Source organism: Colius striatus, chromosome 3, assembly GCF_028858725.1.
Source record: "Colius striatus isolate bColStr4 chromosome 3, bColStr4.1.hap1, whole genome shotgun sequence".
Taxonomy (NCBI): Eukaryota; Metazoa; Chordata; class Aves; order Coliiformes; family Coliidae; genus Colius; species Colius striatus.
The window spans coordinates 85229244-85245273 of NC_084761.1; positions in this window are offsets into that span (position 1 = coordinate 85229244).

Consider the following 16030-nt stretch of genomic DNA (forward strand, 5'->3'; position numbering starts at 1 on the left):
TCGCCTGAGGTTCAACAAGGAGAGGTGCAGAGCCCTGCATCTGGGGAGGAACAACCCCATGCACCAGTACAGGCTGGGGACTGACCTGCGGAAGAGCAGCTCTGCGGAGAGAGACCTGGGAGTCCTGATTGATAATCAACTGAACATGAGCCAGCAGTGTGCCCTCCTGGCCAAGAAGGCCAATGGCATCCTGGGATGCATCAAGAAGACAGGTCAAGGGAGGTTCTTCTCCCTCTCTACTCTGCCCTGCTGAGGCCTCATCTGGAGTGCTGTGTGGAGTTCTGGGCTCCTCAGCTGAAGAGGGACACAGAACTTCTGAAGAGAGTCCAGCGCAGGGCCACCAAGACGATCAGGGGACTGGAGCATCTTTCATACGAGGAAAGGCTGTGGGAACTGGGGCTGTTTAGTCTGGAGAAGAGGAGACTGAGGGGAGATCTTATTAACATTCACAAATATCTAAAGGGTGGGTGTCAGGAGGTTGGGACATCCTCTTTTTTCTATAGTAGCTAGCAACAGGGGTAATGGGATGAAGCTGGAACACAAAAAGTTCCACTTAACGCAAGAAAAAACTCTTTTGCTGTGAGGGTGATGGAGCAGTGGCACAGGCTGCCCAGAGGGGTTGTGGAGTCTCCTTCCTTGGAGGTCTTCAAGACCTGCCTGGACATGTTCCTATGCGACCTGATCTAGGTGAACCTGCTTCTGCAGGGAGGCTGCACTAGATGATCTCTAAAGGTCCCTTCCAACCCCTGCCATTCTATGATTCTATGATTCTATGAATTTTATTTAGCAAACTTCTTTTCACAAATATTTTATTTTTTAAGACATTTCCCACATTGGCTGCTGCTAAAGCTGTCCTCTGCCTGCTCAAGCCTCAGGCAGGTGCGTGACTTGCCTATCTGCACCCTAAAAGTCATCTGCACGCAGATGCTGATCTTAGAGGTGCTCGTCAGCTGGAACCTGCAGCACCGGAAGGAGGGCAGCACAGTGAGGCACCAGTGCTGTGACTGAGGCAAAAGCTGCCAGGCTGCTGTCACCAGCCATCGCACCCAGCAGGTGATTTTGTCCAGGTCTAAGCAGGAGTGAGTGCAGAGGGTGCGCAGGAGGACTGAGCTCTGATCCCCGGGCAGGTCGTCGTCGGGGTGGTGGAGAAAGCACCGTCTACCCAACAGCAGCTCTTCCCTCGAGCACACACACTCCAGAAGCACGCGGACTCTGGAGGACCTGGCTGGCAGCTGGCCCGTGGCGTCCGGCTCCAGGCTGAAAGAGTGTCCGGGGGGTGGCTGCAGGATCACACTCAGGCAGTAGCTGATGCTGTTCTTCTGGATGCTCCAGACTTCACAGGTGCTGTCCATTCCAGTGGCTGCGTGCATCTGCGGCATGGAAGCCGTCCTGGAAAGCACGCGGCACACATGAAGGAGGTCACCCACCAGCTCCTTCAGACTCTCACATGTGTTTGGTGGGCCCTGTGTTGGTGGCCCCGTGGAGTCAGCCAAAGAACCGACACCATTGGGTTCACCACCGATGTCACTCTCCTCCTCATCATCTTCCTCCTCCTCCTCGCTGCTACTACAGCTGTCCTGTTCACTGCAGCTGATCAAGACAAGCTTGTTTCTTCTGGTCACCCACCAGGCTATAGCAACCAGGACCAGGACTCCTGAAGTAATCCAACACAGCCAGTACACTAATGGTGAAGGGAGCATGGCTTCATCCACGCTCTTGCTCTGTTCAAGTTCCTGCATTAGCCGAGTCATCTCCTGATGCACAAACTCCTGAACCCTCTTTCTGTCCACATCTGTCTGCAGAGGGGGCTTCATCATGTGTTCAATGACCAGGATGGACAGGATTAAGGCAGCTATGAAAGCCATGGCCTGGAGGAGGTAGGAGAGAAGAGGCTTAGAAAGTCAGGGTGGGGCAGAGCACAGGGCTGGGGGAGAGGAGCAGGAGCCGCCTAGAGCCGGGGGGCTGGAAGGAGAACGGGTGAGGGAGGTGGGAGGCAGCAAGGGCAGGGTTCGTGAGCACTGCAATAACGGGAGCCACGGGCTGTGCCAGGAAAGCGTTTGGGCACAGCTGGAGACAGGCCCTGGCTGGACACAGCATGAGGCCCATCCTGCACAAGCCACCCTGATGGCCAGCCCCTGGCTGGGCCATAATCCATGAAAGGGCAAGGGCCACCCAAGTCAAAGAGTCTCCCAGGCCCCATCCCTGCCACAGCAGCCGCGTCCCACGGAGTCACGGCCTCCCGGCACATCCCCAAAGCCTCTCTGGGCACCTGCCCCTCTGCCCCCAGCCCCAGGGCAGCACCGTGCCCTGCCCTGAGGAGCCCAGCTCTTGCTCTGGGCTAGAAACAGCCCTGGGCACCTGCCCCAGCCCCCATGCAGCCCAGCCTTCCCCCTGCGTGCTGCACTCACCAATCGCCCAAGCTGAATGGCACTGGGCTTGCGGGTGATGGCCCCAGGTCAGCTCCCACAGCTTGCCCAGAGAAGCCCTGGGAGCTGGGTCCCGCCAGGAAGCTTTGTACTGGGTGCAGTGCCCAGGCCCCGCTGAGCAGGGCGGTGGGGACAAAGGCTGGGGCCTGCCCCTGGGCGCTGCTGCTCTGGGCACTGTGACATCACAGAGGGCGGGCTGCTGTGGGAGCTGATCTGGGGCCACCACGCGCAAGCCCAGTGTCGGTTGGCTTGGGCGATCGGTAAGTGCAGCACACAGAGGGAAGGCTGGGCTGGATGGGGGCTGGGGTAGGTGCCCAGGGCTGTTTCTAGCCCAGAGCGAGAGCTGAGCCCCTCGGGGCAGGGCACGGTGCTGCCCTGGGCTGGGGGCAGAGGTGCTCGAGGCTCTCAGACGGGGCAGGTGCCCACAGAGGCTTTGGGGATGTGCCGGGGGGCCGTGACTCTGTGGGAGGCGGCTGCTGTGGCAGGGATGGGGCCTGGGAGACTCTTTGGCTTAGGTGGCCCTTGCCCTTTCCTGGGGCATGGCCCAGCCAGGGGCTGGGCATCAGAATGGCTTGTGCAGGACGGGCCCCATTGTTTATCCAGCCAGGGCCTGGCTCTAGCTGTGCCCAAATGCTTTCCTGGCACAGCCCGTGGCTCCCATCCATGCAGTGCTCATGAAGCCTGCCCTTGCTGCCTCCCACCTCTTTCACTCGCTCTCCTACTGGCATTTAGTTGGCTCCTGCCCCACTCCCCCAGCCCCATGCTCCTTCCCACTCAGCCCTTCTCAGCCTCTTTTCTCCCACCTCCTTCAGGCCATGGCTTTGTACACTGCCCTCTTCTTGGCCATGCTCTTCTGCCAGCTTGGAACAACAACTGATCCCCACAATGATGTCACCATAGCTGAGAAGCTGCTGCAGCATCAGATCCACCTGAATCAGGAAATGACTCGGGTTCTGCAGGAGGCTGAAGAGAGCAGATACATGATGGAAGCCAATCTCCTTTCTGTCTTGGTACAGTTGATGCTTCAGACTGCTGCAGCTGCCCTGTTCCTGCTTGCTGGCTTCTTCTGGGTGACCAAAAAAATGAACCTTGTCTTGGTCAGCTGCAGTGAACAGGACAGCTGCAGCTGCAACAAGGAGCAGGATGATGAGGAGGAGAAAGACCCCAGTGCTTTATCTAGTGGTGCTGAATCTGACTCCACGGGGCCACCAACACAGGTCCCACCAAACACATGCGAGAGTCTGAAGGAGCTGGTGGGTGACCTCCTTGATGTGTGCCAGGTGCTTTCCAGGAGGGCTTCCATGCCGCAGATGCACGCAGCCACTGGAATGGACAGCACCTGTGAAGTCTGGAGCATCCAGGAGAACAGCATCAGCTACTGCCTGAGTGTGATCCTGCAGCCACCCCCCGGACACTCTTTCAGCCTGGAGCCGGACGCCACGGGCCAGCTGCCAGCCAGGTCCTCCAGAGTCCGCGTGCTTCTGGAGTGTGTGTGCTCGAGGGAAGAGCTGCTGTTGGGTAGACGGTGCTTTCTCCACCACCCCGACGACGACCTGCCCGGGGATCAGAGCTCAGTCCTCCTGCGCACCCTCTGCACTCACTCCTGCTTAGACCTGGACAAAATCACCTGCTGGGTGCGATGGCTGGTGACAGCAGCCTGGCAGCTTTTGCCTCAGTCACAGCACTGGTGCCTCACTGTGCTGCCCTCCTTCCGGTGCTGCAGGTTCCAGCTGACGAGCACCTCTAAGATCAGCATCTGCGTGCAGATGACTTTTAGGGTGCAGATAGGCAAGTCACGCACCTGCCTGAGGCTTGAGCAGGCAGAGGACAGCTTTAGCAGCAGCCAATGTGGGAAATGTCTTAAAAAATAAAATATTTGTGAAAAGAAGTTTGCTAAATAAAATTCATAGAATCATAGAATCATAGAAAGGTAGGGGTTGGAAGGGACCTTTAGAGATCATCTAGTCCAACCCCCCTGCAGAAGCAGGTTCACCTAGATCAGGTCGCATAGGAACATGTCCAGGCGGGTCTTGAAGACCTCCAAGGAAGGAGACTCCACAACCCCTCTGGGCAGTCTGTTCCACCGCTCCCTCACCCTCACAGCAAAAGAGTTTTTTCTTGCGTTAAGTGGAACTTTTTGTGTTCCAGCTTCATCCCATTACCCCTGTTGCTAGCTACTATAGGAAAAAGAGGATGTCCCAACCTCCTGACACCCACCCTTTAGATATTTGTGAATGTTAATAAGATCTCCCCTCAGTCTCCTCTTCTCCAGACTAAACAGCCCCAGTTCCCACAGCCTTTCCTCGTATGAAAGATGCTCCAGTCCCCTGATCGTCTTGGTGGCCCTGTGCTGGACTCTCTTCAGAAGTTCTGTGTCCCTCTTCAGCTGAGGAGCCCAGAACTCCACACAGCACTCCAGATGAGGCCTCAGCAGGGCAGAGTAGAGAGGGAGAAGAACCTCCCTTGACCTGTCTTCTTGATGCATCCCAGGATGCCATTGGCCTTCTTGGCCAGGAGGGCACACTGCTGGCTCATGTTCAGTTGATTATCAATCAGGACTCCCAGGTCTCTCTCTGCAGAGCTGCTCTTCCGCAGGTCAGTCCCCAGCCTGTACTGGTGCATGGGGTTGTTCCTCCCCAGATGCAGGGCTCTGGCAGCACAGCCTTCTGGGGAATCAGCCAGTCCTCCCAGCTTGCTGTCATCACCCAACTTGCTGAGGGTATGCTCTGTCCCCTCATCCAGGTTGTTGATGAAGATATTGAACAAGACTGGTCCCAGAACCAATCCCTGTGGAACTCCACTGGCCACAGGCCTCCGACTTGACTCTGTGCCATTGATCACCACCCTCTGGGCACTGTCATTCAGCCAGCTCTCGATCCACCTCACTTTCCACTCATCCAAGCCACACTGCCTGAGCTTTCTGATGAGGATGTTGTGGGAGACAGTGTCAAAAGCCCTGCTGAGGTCAAGGTAGATGACAACCGCTGCTCTCCCCTCATCTTGCCAGCCAGTTATCAGGTTGGTCAAACAGGATTTCCCCTTGGTGAAGCCATGTTGACTGCCTCTGATAATCATCTTTTCCTTCATATGTTCAGTGATAACATTCAGGATGAGTTGGTCCATGGAGGTGAGGCTGACCAGCCTGTACTTTCCTGGGTTGTCCTTCCTTCCCTTTTTGAAGACTGGCGTGACATTGGCCCTTCTCCAGTCCTCAGGCACCTTCACCTGTCCTCCATGATTGTTCAAAAATGATGGAGAGAGGCTTAGCAATCACATCCGCCAGCTCTCTCAGCACTCTAGGCTGCATCCCATCAGCACCTATGCACTTACGAACCTTAAGCTTGCCCAGCAAGTCTTGTTCCTGCTTGCTGGCATCCGCTGTCCTAATGAGAGTGGAAGTGGGTCGGGGGCACGGAGAAAGAGACTGTTGTGATGCTTCATTGTTGGCTAGGCCAAAACCATGACAGTGCACATGCATATGCAATATCCAAATAGAAAAAATGACATTACTACACTAGTGATCTGCTAGTTGCAATCATCGTTAAAAAGACAAGGTAAATAAATAGAGGTATATTCATCCTCAACAAGAGAAACGGGATTTCTCTGGTCAAGATGTTGACGGATCCACAATCGCAAAAAACTTATCTACACAGAAATGCAGAGAAGCAGTCACTTCTTTATTATGCAGCGCTGGGAAAATCATGGGGGATAGCTCCTCCATACTTGCCTCGTGCTTCGCTGTTAGTTACCATTTTCAGGGTTTTTATACACCTCAGACAAAAGAATCACATTTGCCAACACAAGCATGCATAAAACGTCCCTCTGTCAATTTAGCCCTTCACCACGACTGGTTCCCAACAAACACAAAATTTCCAAAATCACAGCGATTGGTCAAAAAACATATCAGTCCCTTTGTTTTCGTAACAACTAAGGTAACAGCTAAAGTAACCTAACAAATACATTCACCAGGGTCCCTAGCTAAGGCAACAGGTCCCCATCAGGCGTGGTATGTAACTCTTGCAGTTTGATCCTTATGTGATTCAAATGAATACTTACTTAATCAATAGGTGTTTGAGTTATTTGCAAGTGCTCAGCTAATTGATTGAACTATTACTAGGTGCTTAACAAGTGCTTAACAAGTGCTTGACTACTTATTGCGCCGGTAAGTTAACTAAATTAATTGTGTATCTGCAACAAAGAGACAAGAGTTACTATTCAATTCTAAAACCTTGGGAGAACAAGTGAAAGGTAGGAGGCTCAGATTATTTTCCCCTCCATCCTATTCACTAAAGGGGGAGTCAACAATGAAAAACTCGGCCAAGTGAACTCCTGGATGAGAGGCTGTTGCCAGCAGGAAGGTTTCGGATTCTACAAGGGATCCTTCCTTGAAGACTACAACTTGATAGGACAGGATGGGATTCATCTCTCCCATAAGGGCACTGCAATATTTGGGAACAGGCTAGCAAACGTGATAAAGAGGTCTTTAAACTAAGGGGGAGTGGGGGAGAAGCAACATAGAACAAGCTGTCCTCTCTAGCAGGGAAACAGGGCAGGACAGGGAACACAATGTCTCCTTGTCCTGTTGCTAGCTACTATAGAAAAAAAGGATGTCCCAACCTCCTGACACCCACCCTTTAGATATTTGTAAATGTTAATAGGTTCTCCCCTCAGCCTCCTATTCTCTAGTCTAAACAGCCCCAGTTCCCGCAGGCTTTCCTTGTATCACATATGAGCTGATTCTTTCCATGACAGAAAACAAAGCTGATCCCCACCCACTTCATCCTTAAAGAGAAAACAAAAGATTTGGATTTATTTTTTAAATGAAAATTAAAAATTTAAAGTGGTTTCTTATTGATTGAACAGAAAAAATATTTTTTAAAATGGCATTTTGTACAAAAAGTACCTGTAGCTTTTCTTGAAAACTCTCTTCTTCCTCTGTAGTTGTCTTTGCTTCTTTGGTGGAGCTATGTCTGAATTTGATGATCCCTACAGAAAAAGGGAGAAAATCCATTTAATTCAAGGATTTCAGTGTTTTTTTGAACAAAAAGTTTTTGAAAGGAACAATTGACTATTTTGAGTCTTCTTTTATCTTGTCTTCCTCCCAACTTCGCTGCGTCAGTGACAGAAGGGTAAGATCTATTACATTTTCTGTAAGAAGGATACTCAAATAGCTGTGTGTATATGAATGGTACCAGTTTTCTCCAAGACAGATTGGTTTCATAAAAACTGGCAGGTTTAAAATTTAGCCCTATTGTTAGCTTCTTGTGTCTATATATAAATACCTTGTAACCTCTCCTGCCCACTGTTTCTGCATTATAAATACAGGAGCATCTCAGTTCACCTAGTTCAGGAAGTGACCAGTGGCGCAGATGCCTCATGCCTTAGCAGCTGCTGGCAATTAACAGTACCTAGGGGTGACTTTTATCTCTCTCAACACAGTTACAGACCTACAGTTTAAAAATACTGTGATAGGATAGTTGTTTCATCTGTTTTACTCAATTTGCAGTTGAAAGAAACCACTGCTGTCAGGTTGCTGCAGAGCCGTAGTAAAGGAACGGTGACAAATGAGATAAATACATTCAAATGTTGTGAATTGCTGCTTCTGCTATTATTACCTCTACAGAGGAGGGACTGAATTTCAGAGCTGAGGAATGGGCAGGATGGAGGTCAGCGCAGAAGTGCTTGAAGGAGGCAGTGCAAGAAGAGTGTGGGCATCACGGATGCTGAGGGACAAATCCTTTTAGCAGAAATCAGCCTGGAGTTATCCAAATCTGACTACTATTGAGAGTATGAGTGTCTGCCTCCCTGTAACTCATGCCTCCCTGTAACTCAACCCTACCATTCTTTGATTCTATGATATATGGTTTCTCCAGGAACACAGGGACATTTCCAATGAGAATTCCTTATACAGCCACTGCACACCCCAAGGGCACTATCACTTCATTATAATAGGCCTCAATGGAAGTAAGATCAAGAACTGAATTGGGCTACAATGATCAAGTGTTACGCTAAGAGTGAGCATCGATCATCAAACAGTAGCAGGTTGGGGCTCTTCTTCCACTCCAAAAAAGAACTCTATAGTCCAATGAAAGACATACTGCTGCATGGGTAGAAAGATAAAGGTCACTCCATTTTTCTGATGGTTTTGATATTTCAAAGTGGGGTTTCTACCAACTATACTTCAGCGTTTAACAATTCTAAGGGCTTGGTTCCTGGCTAATAGTCTTGTAATAACCAGGGAGCCAGGCTGACCCACAAATGCAGCCAGCCCCCAAGATACTCATTAACTGGGGAACAAAATGAAGCCAAGAAACCAGGAAAGTGTAGGCAAGATTTCACAAATAAATTCATTTCCTTCGATCTCCACAAAAAGCTGTTCTGGTTTAGCAAGAAGCAGCTTTTGGCTTAGTAACAGGGGAGCGGGTTGCAGTGAAGACCCGGTAAAGAGTTTGCGACTCTCCCCCCGGCTCCTGGGTTCACACCCACCTCCGGCCCGGCTGGGCCAATCTGGCGCCTCTGCCATCACTATTTAGGGGATGGGAATTTGGAATGCGAGTCAGGAGGTGTAAGAGTGATACAAGATGGAGGCGGCCACGTGGACCCTTCAGCCAGAGAAGGAAAAAGGAAGGAGAAGCAATAGACCAGAGACCCCTCTGCAAGCCGTGGCGAGAATACAAGCTGTGCCCCTGAAACCTATGGAGATCCATGGCAGGACCGAGAGTTACCAGCAGCTCCATGTGAGTGAGCCCGGACGGGCGAGGGACTGTGTGGGGAGACGGCCATGGCCCAGGCCGTGCTGGAGAGCCTGCACGCCGCAGAGCAGCCCCACACGAGAGGCAGAGAGGAGCTGCAGCCTTTGGGATAAATGCACGTTGGAGCAGCCCGTGCAGGGCTGCCGCGTGTGTGAGTTACCCCACGGACTTGCAGGGAGGACTGGCGTGGAGTTGACCCGTCCTGAGGAGGGACAAACGGCAGAAGCTATCGGGAACAGACTAACTGAAACCCCCACTGCCTGCCCGCCCGACCGTTGGGGGGGGGGGGGGGGGGGGGCAAGGTAAAAACAGGGCTCTGAGCCCAGGAAGAGAGGAGGTGTGGCAAGAAGGTGTTCTTAAAAAGGCTGGTTGGACTCTTCATTGATGTATTACTCTGTGTTGTTTCATTTTGGTTATGTTTTGGGTTTTTGTGGGTATGTTTTAGTTGATGTTGCATTAAATTATTTTCTGTTTTCTTCCCCAAACTGAGTAGCCTGGTCTGTTTTGTCCTGAACCTTAAGCGGCAATTAAGCTCTCCCTGCCCTTGAGCAATTCTCAGCCTCTTCGGTACTCGAGGCTAATCGTGGTCTTTGTTCCCTGATGGGCCTAAACCACGACATTCTCAGCTGACAAACTCTGACTTGACTATATGATTTGGGTATTTAGCTGAATCTAAGCAGTTTTCATCTGTACCTTCTTAACAAGCACATAGAAAACCAGTGTCACTCCTGCCCCTCAATGTCTAGGCAACCTGATTCCATCTCTACACAACTCAAACATCCAGACTCAGAAAGGTAAAGAGTTTCATTAAAGTTGTATTTCCTAGTAAACAGATAAAAGATTTGCTTTTCATTTTTTCTAACAAGTGAAATAGGGAATAAATGTTCTTCCCCTGTAGCTAAAGAAATTTGAAACAAGTCCAAACAGCTTCTCTATTGAATTTATACAAACGGTAGTTCTAAGCTCATAAAAATATATCACTGCAAAGCCTACAAATAAGGCTTCATTTTATTACTCTTACAACGATAATTTTGAGCAATAAATATTTTACATCGAGCTTGTATTCTGTCTGCAACATGGGTCATCTAATTTCCTCAGACTTCATTTTATATCTGGAACTTATAACTCAGTTGGTCTGTGCCTGGAAATCCTAATGATGTCAGTGGCAGCTAGTTACACTCAACAAAGACAAACACAGACCAGTCCACATTATACATGAGAGATATTTCATTAAAGTCTGGTTCAAGCTTTCTTCTCCTGTTAAATCTTCCTCTGCAAGGTCACTTGATTTCCATGGAATGACTCTCAAACTTAGCTAATGCTTTAAGTCAGAGTGGCAGAGTTGAACCATAAGGGTTAGATACCATCTCAGGGAAAAAAAAAAAAAAAGAAAACAAGTCTTCTGAAAGCAACTGTGCCCTTAAATGAACACAGTTATGTTGGATATCATCTGGTAGGTGAAAGCAGTCAGCCTTCAGTGCTGTGTCTTACGAACACTACAAAGCATCTGTGGTTTTGTGTCTGTTCTTTTTGTCTAAAGCAACCATACCCCTCCTGTACCTACGGCTACTGTACCTACTGCAAACCCCTTTAACCTTTATTAGTGTTAAGAGCAATCACACCTTGTTTTAGGTTTCCAGTCCATTCAGTGATGTTATGTTCTATTTGAAATAAGCAATATCCCATAAAGAAAAGACTTTCCTGAAGTGTAAGCCCAGATGACCACACAGTGGGTCCCAGTCTTGGCCCTGAGCAGGTAAACACATCACATGGACTAGGGGGAGGATGGCTCCAAGGTGTCCCATCACTACTCAGTGCTTTTGAAAACACACAGTACATTTCACTTCCTGCTAGTTGTGTGAAAGTGGGCCATGGCCTTATCTACTTTTAATTACTTTAAAGCTAGCAGATATCCTAGATAATTCAACTGGCAGTAAACTGCCTCTCTCTAATACTATCAGCCTCTGTCTAGGAGTATGCTGTGTGCTGCACACATTTTGATTCTCTAACCCCTGTCCTTGTCACACACTAAAGGCTGCATAAAATCTAGTAACAATATACTGCAGTAGTAGAAGAAACATGCCTGCATTTACCACCACATACAGGTTTGTATTTGAATTGCAGAGCATAAATTCAAGAGAGTGTAAATTCCTTCACCTTAGCAAGAAAGCAGTAGAGTACATTCCAATGAAGAGTTATATAGATTAATTCTTGACTATTTCTATGAAGGTCTCACATGAAAGAACATGTAGCATTAGCATGATAGGGATTTACTTCTAAAGCAAGCAATAATAATATATATATACAAAAATAATACATGTATTATACATGCCATAAGGTGGCAGGTAGAGGAAAACAGAGCGGGGCAGCTGACTGATAATAAACTAAACATGAGCCAGCAATGTGCCCTCGTGGCCAAGAAGGCCAGTGGCATCCTGGGATGCATCAAGAAGACTGTGGCCAGTAGGTCAAGCTCCCCATCTCCTCTGTCCTGATGAGGCCTCATCTGGAGTCCTGTGTATGGTTCTGGGCTCCTCACCTCAAGAGGGAAGAGATGAAGAGTTCTAGAATGGCTTTGACCTTCCTAGTTGCACCCCTGCATGCCCTGGTAATATTCTTATACTCTTCCCAAGAAGCCAGCCCCTGTTTCCACCTCTCATAGATGGCTGCTTTCTGCTTGAGTTGTCCCAGCAGATCCTTGCTCATCCATGGAGGCCTCCTACCTCCTTTTCCTCCTTTCTTGCGCATTGGGACACACTGATCCTGGGCTTGGAGGAAGTGATGCTTGAAGACTGACCAGCTCTCACTGGCACTTCTGTTTTCTAGAATCATATCCCATGAGATCCATCCAAGTAGATCTTTGAAGAGGCCAAAGTAGGCTCACCTTAAATCCAGGGTCACAGTCCTGCTTTTTGTTCTGCCTCTTCCACACAGGATCTTGAACTCTATCATCTCATGGGGGCTGCTCCGAGGTTGCTTCCAACCTTCACATCCCCAACCAGGTCCTCCTTATTTGTCATTACCAGGTCCAGCAGCACACCCCTTATTGTTGGTTCCTCAATTATCTGCAACAGGAAGTTGTCAGCAACAATTTGTAGGAACCTCCTGGACTGCCTGTGCTTGGCTGTGTGGCTTTCAAGAAGACTGGAACATTGCTCTTATAAGTAAAAGCTTTAAGACCTGGGGCTGTTTAGCCTGGAGAAGAATAAGGGGGAACCTTATCAATGCTGACAAATACCTAAAGGGTAGGTGTTGAGAGAATGGGGTCAGTCTTTTCTCAATAGTGTCTAGCGACAGGACAAGGGGTAATGGGCACAAGCTAGAACAAAGGAAGTTCCCTTTGAACGTGAGGAGAAATTTCTTTGCTGTGAAGGTGAGCGAGCCCTGGTACAGGCTGCCCAGCATGCCTCATTTCCACCTAGCTTTCATAAGCTCATCTATACAGCAAGCTCTCATTTATGCTCTGTAGATAAATTTTCCCCAAAAATATTTGTATGAGATTGGGCTGAGAAGGTGTTTTCCTTGCACCTCCTTCAGTATTGTTCCTACAGCAGTCTGGTCCCTCTCACACAGTTCCTTTCCATCTGCTGCATGTTGTTTGTTTCCTTGCATTTTATTGCTTAATATAAGATGTGAATTTAATTTTAAAATTCTGGATCATAGAGAGAATATTTGGTAAAGGCAGCTCCCAGTCTAGACCACAATAATACATCTTCTCAATATTTGCATTACTAAATGCAACATCACCACTTCTGAGAAGTTTTGATAGGAGAGCTTATTATCAGCAGCACTGGACACCTGACAGAAGAAAACTCAACTCTCAAAAGATTTACAGTTTAGCCTTTCGTATATTTGTTCAAATCTGCTACCCATTTGGCACTAGTCTCATTCCTACAGTTTACTTTTCTATTTCAGCTGTACCTTCTTCCACAGACAACCAAGCTGCTGTACTCCATCTGAGAGACAGCTCTTCTCTGGACAGCCCAGAAAGGCTGCTCTTAGAATAGTGTTTCCCACACCGGTGATACACAGTCTCTTCTGCCAATACTAATCTAACTCTACTTGTAGACTGCAAAGTCTTAGGCCCTTCTTTCAAATCCAACAGACCAAGGTTTCACCACCAAAGAGTTCACCCAAGAGTCTGGGCTGTTTCTGTTAAGCCACAACTGTATCAAGATAGATATCAGGCCCAAGGGACACTGTCTTACTCCACAAGTGTGGCAGCAAACTGCTTGCAAAGTGAAAAGAAAGCTCCCTGAATTTATATTGACTTGTTATTTCTGCTGCCACATTTGCCTGGAGGCCATGCTGTCATATCCAACCTGAACAACTTGTGTTTGCCTTTGGGAATAAAGGAAAAATACAAGGGAAAAAAAATAAAAAGAAAAAAAAAAGGAAAGATGAAAACTTTAGAAGTATTCTCCTGGAGCAAAGGCCAGTTTATAACATCACATTCCCAACCACATACATCTTTCCATACTTCCCTTTTCACTTCCTTTGCTTTTCACATCAAAATGGTGCATTTCTCACGTCTTTACACTGTAGGCCCAAATCTATCTTCTTTAAATTTTAGACCTGAAGTAAAGTATCCATTATTTCCTGAATTTAAAATAACCTTATAATACATGCCTCTTTTATAACTCAACCCCTGAATTCTCTTATCTGACTGGATTACACCACTACTTCCTCCCTGCTTTCCCTTGACTATTTCATACAGACAAATCTAGAAATCTGTAAGTCTGAATTGTCCTGAATTGCTTAAATTCACAACGGCACTACTTCAACCTGACAAACTTAAACTTTGTTGTGTAACAGGAAGCTCCAACACATACCATACAAAACAAGCTCTAAATATTTCTTCAATTAAGTAATTTTTATGTCTTTCTTTGCTCCCTCAGTTGTCTCTCACCTCTGCATTTCCAAAACTGCTACTGTGAGAAACAGTGGAGTAGTAGCACAGGGTTTAAAGAAAGTTTTCAAATCCTGCTGAGAAGGAGTTCCTTCTCCAGGATGTGCTGGAAACAGCATGAGCTTGCTGCAGAGCCAAGCAGGCAGCAAAGCCCAGCTCCGGCACAGGCTGAGCTGCACTGTAGTCTGTCCTGGATCCACATTGCCTCCAGTGAGTCAGCACCTCTCGCCTCTGCTGTCTTCCTGTCTTCAACATGAGCCCTGTCCCCAAATTACCTGACCCCGACTCTGAATCAGTTGGCATCTCCACCAGCAGAATTGTTTCCTCCGAGTAGGCTACCATTTAATTTACTGTATGGGCACAACACCCCTCTCTTCAGAGTGTATGACACACTCCAGTCATCCAGGATACGCTGGAATTTTTATAAAATCAGGCATGCCATTTTACACATCCTCCTTTTCAGAGGAATGAGGAATGAGGGAAGTGTAAATGAATATGGGCACCACCGCACTGATAATTTCTTTTCTCATCCTTTTGGCTTTAAGAATTCTCATTTCCTTTTTCTAAATTGGTCATTACTCAATTAAGTAAATCAAAATACAGCATGAGTACAGTTTGCGTCATTCTCCCTTACCAGTTATCCCACGGTTGAAGAGATACTACCACCACGTCAAACTAGTACTACCATCATGATACTACCATCATGTCAAACATATCTGCTTTGAGGAAATTACAAATTTGCTTGACAGACATTAAGATGGAGGCAGAAGACATCTAGACATTCTTAAGGCATCAGATTTAGTAGCTCAGAACATTTGTGTTTAAAAAGTCAGGATTACATGTCAATGAAAAGAACTTGAAATAGCTTAAGAACCAAGTAATCCAACTGGCAGCTGGGATTCATTATCGAAGTATTGTAAAAATGGTTCCATTGGGAATGTTAAGCATCATTATTGCACTCACTGATGAAAATTTGTGAAAAGAAAAATAATTACATCTAAATTTCCCTGAGCGCAGAAGAATTCTCTTTCAGTGACACACTGCAAGAGATCACTCAGTTTAGCTTATCCAAGAAAAAAAAAAGAATACTGAGAAGTTACCTAATTAGAATCAGAAAGTACATTTTGGGGCAAAATATATTTTTAATCTATGTGGGAAAGTGATAATATAAAGCAATAGCTTGCAGCTATAGTTAGACATCTTCAGACTAAAAGGCACACAGACACTTTCTGTTATTATTTGACACCAAAGATGGCTTATGATTGGAACAAGCTACCTAAAGAAATGACAAATTGTTCATCTTTTGATTATTTCACATCAAGTCTGAATATGAAGTGTGAAATGTATATTACGGTATCTGACCTAGAGATCACATGGAAGAAACAGTCATTCTTTGTGGCTGAATTGTGTGGGTCTGTAGCACTTGAATGGGATTTAAGCTTTTTAGTTTTAACCTGTCTGCAAGAAAACCAAAACTCACTGTCATGCCATAAACAGCAGGGTTAAACAGCAAGGTTGATCTCAAACAAAAGTGCTTCTCTACTAGATTGTTAGGTTTATAATAAAACATAAACGAGTTTATTAAAATCCAAGTAAAATTACAGTATTATTTTTCTTTTAGTAAATACACTTCTGAAATGCTTTTTATCTTCAAAAAAATCAAAGTAGTTGCACAAGTCTATTGCTGCTAAAGAAATTACACTCAAATTATTTAGTAAATTTAAATACAAGAATATCTTAAACACTAAATATGTGAAAACATAAAATAAAATACATTTATAATTATACCATACAATTTTTCCTTAAGTAGTTGCACTTGTTTCTTGAAAACCTTTGAGAAGATATGGCTTTTAAAATATCATGGAGTGCCTTTCATTCCTTACATTTTCTATGACATATTTATTTTACCAATTAATTTAGCCATACAAAAGCATGCCTATTCA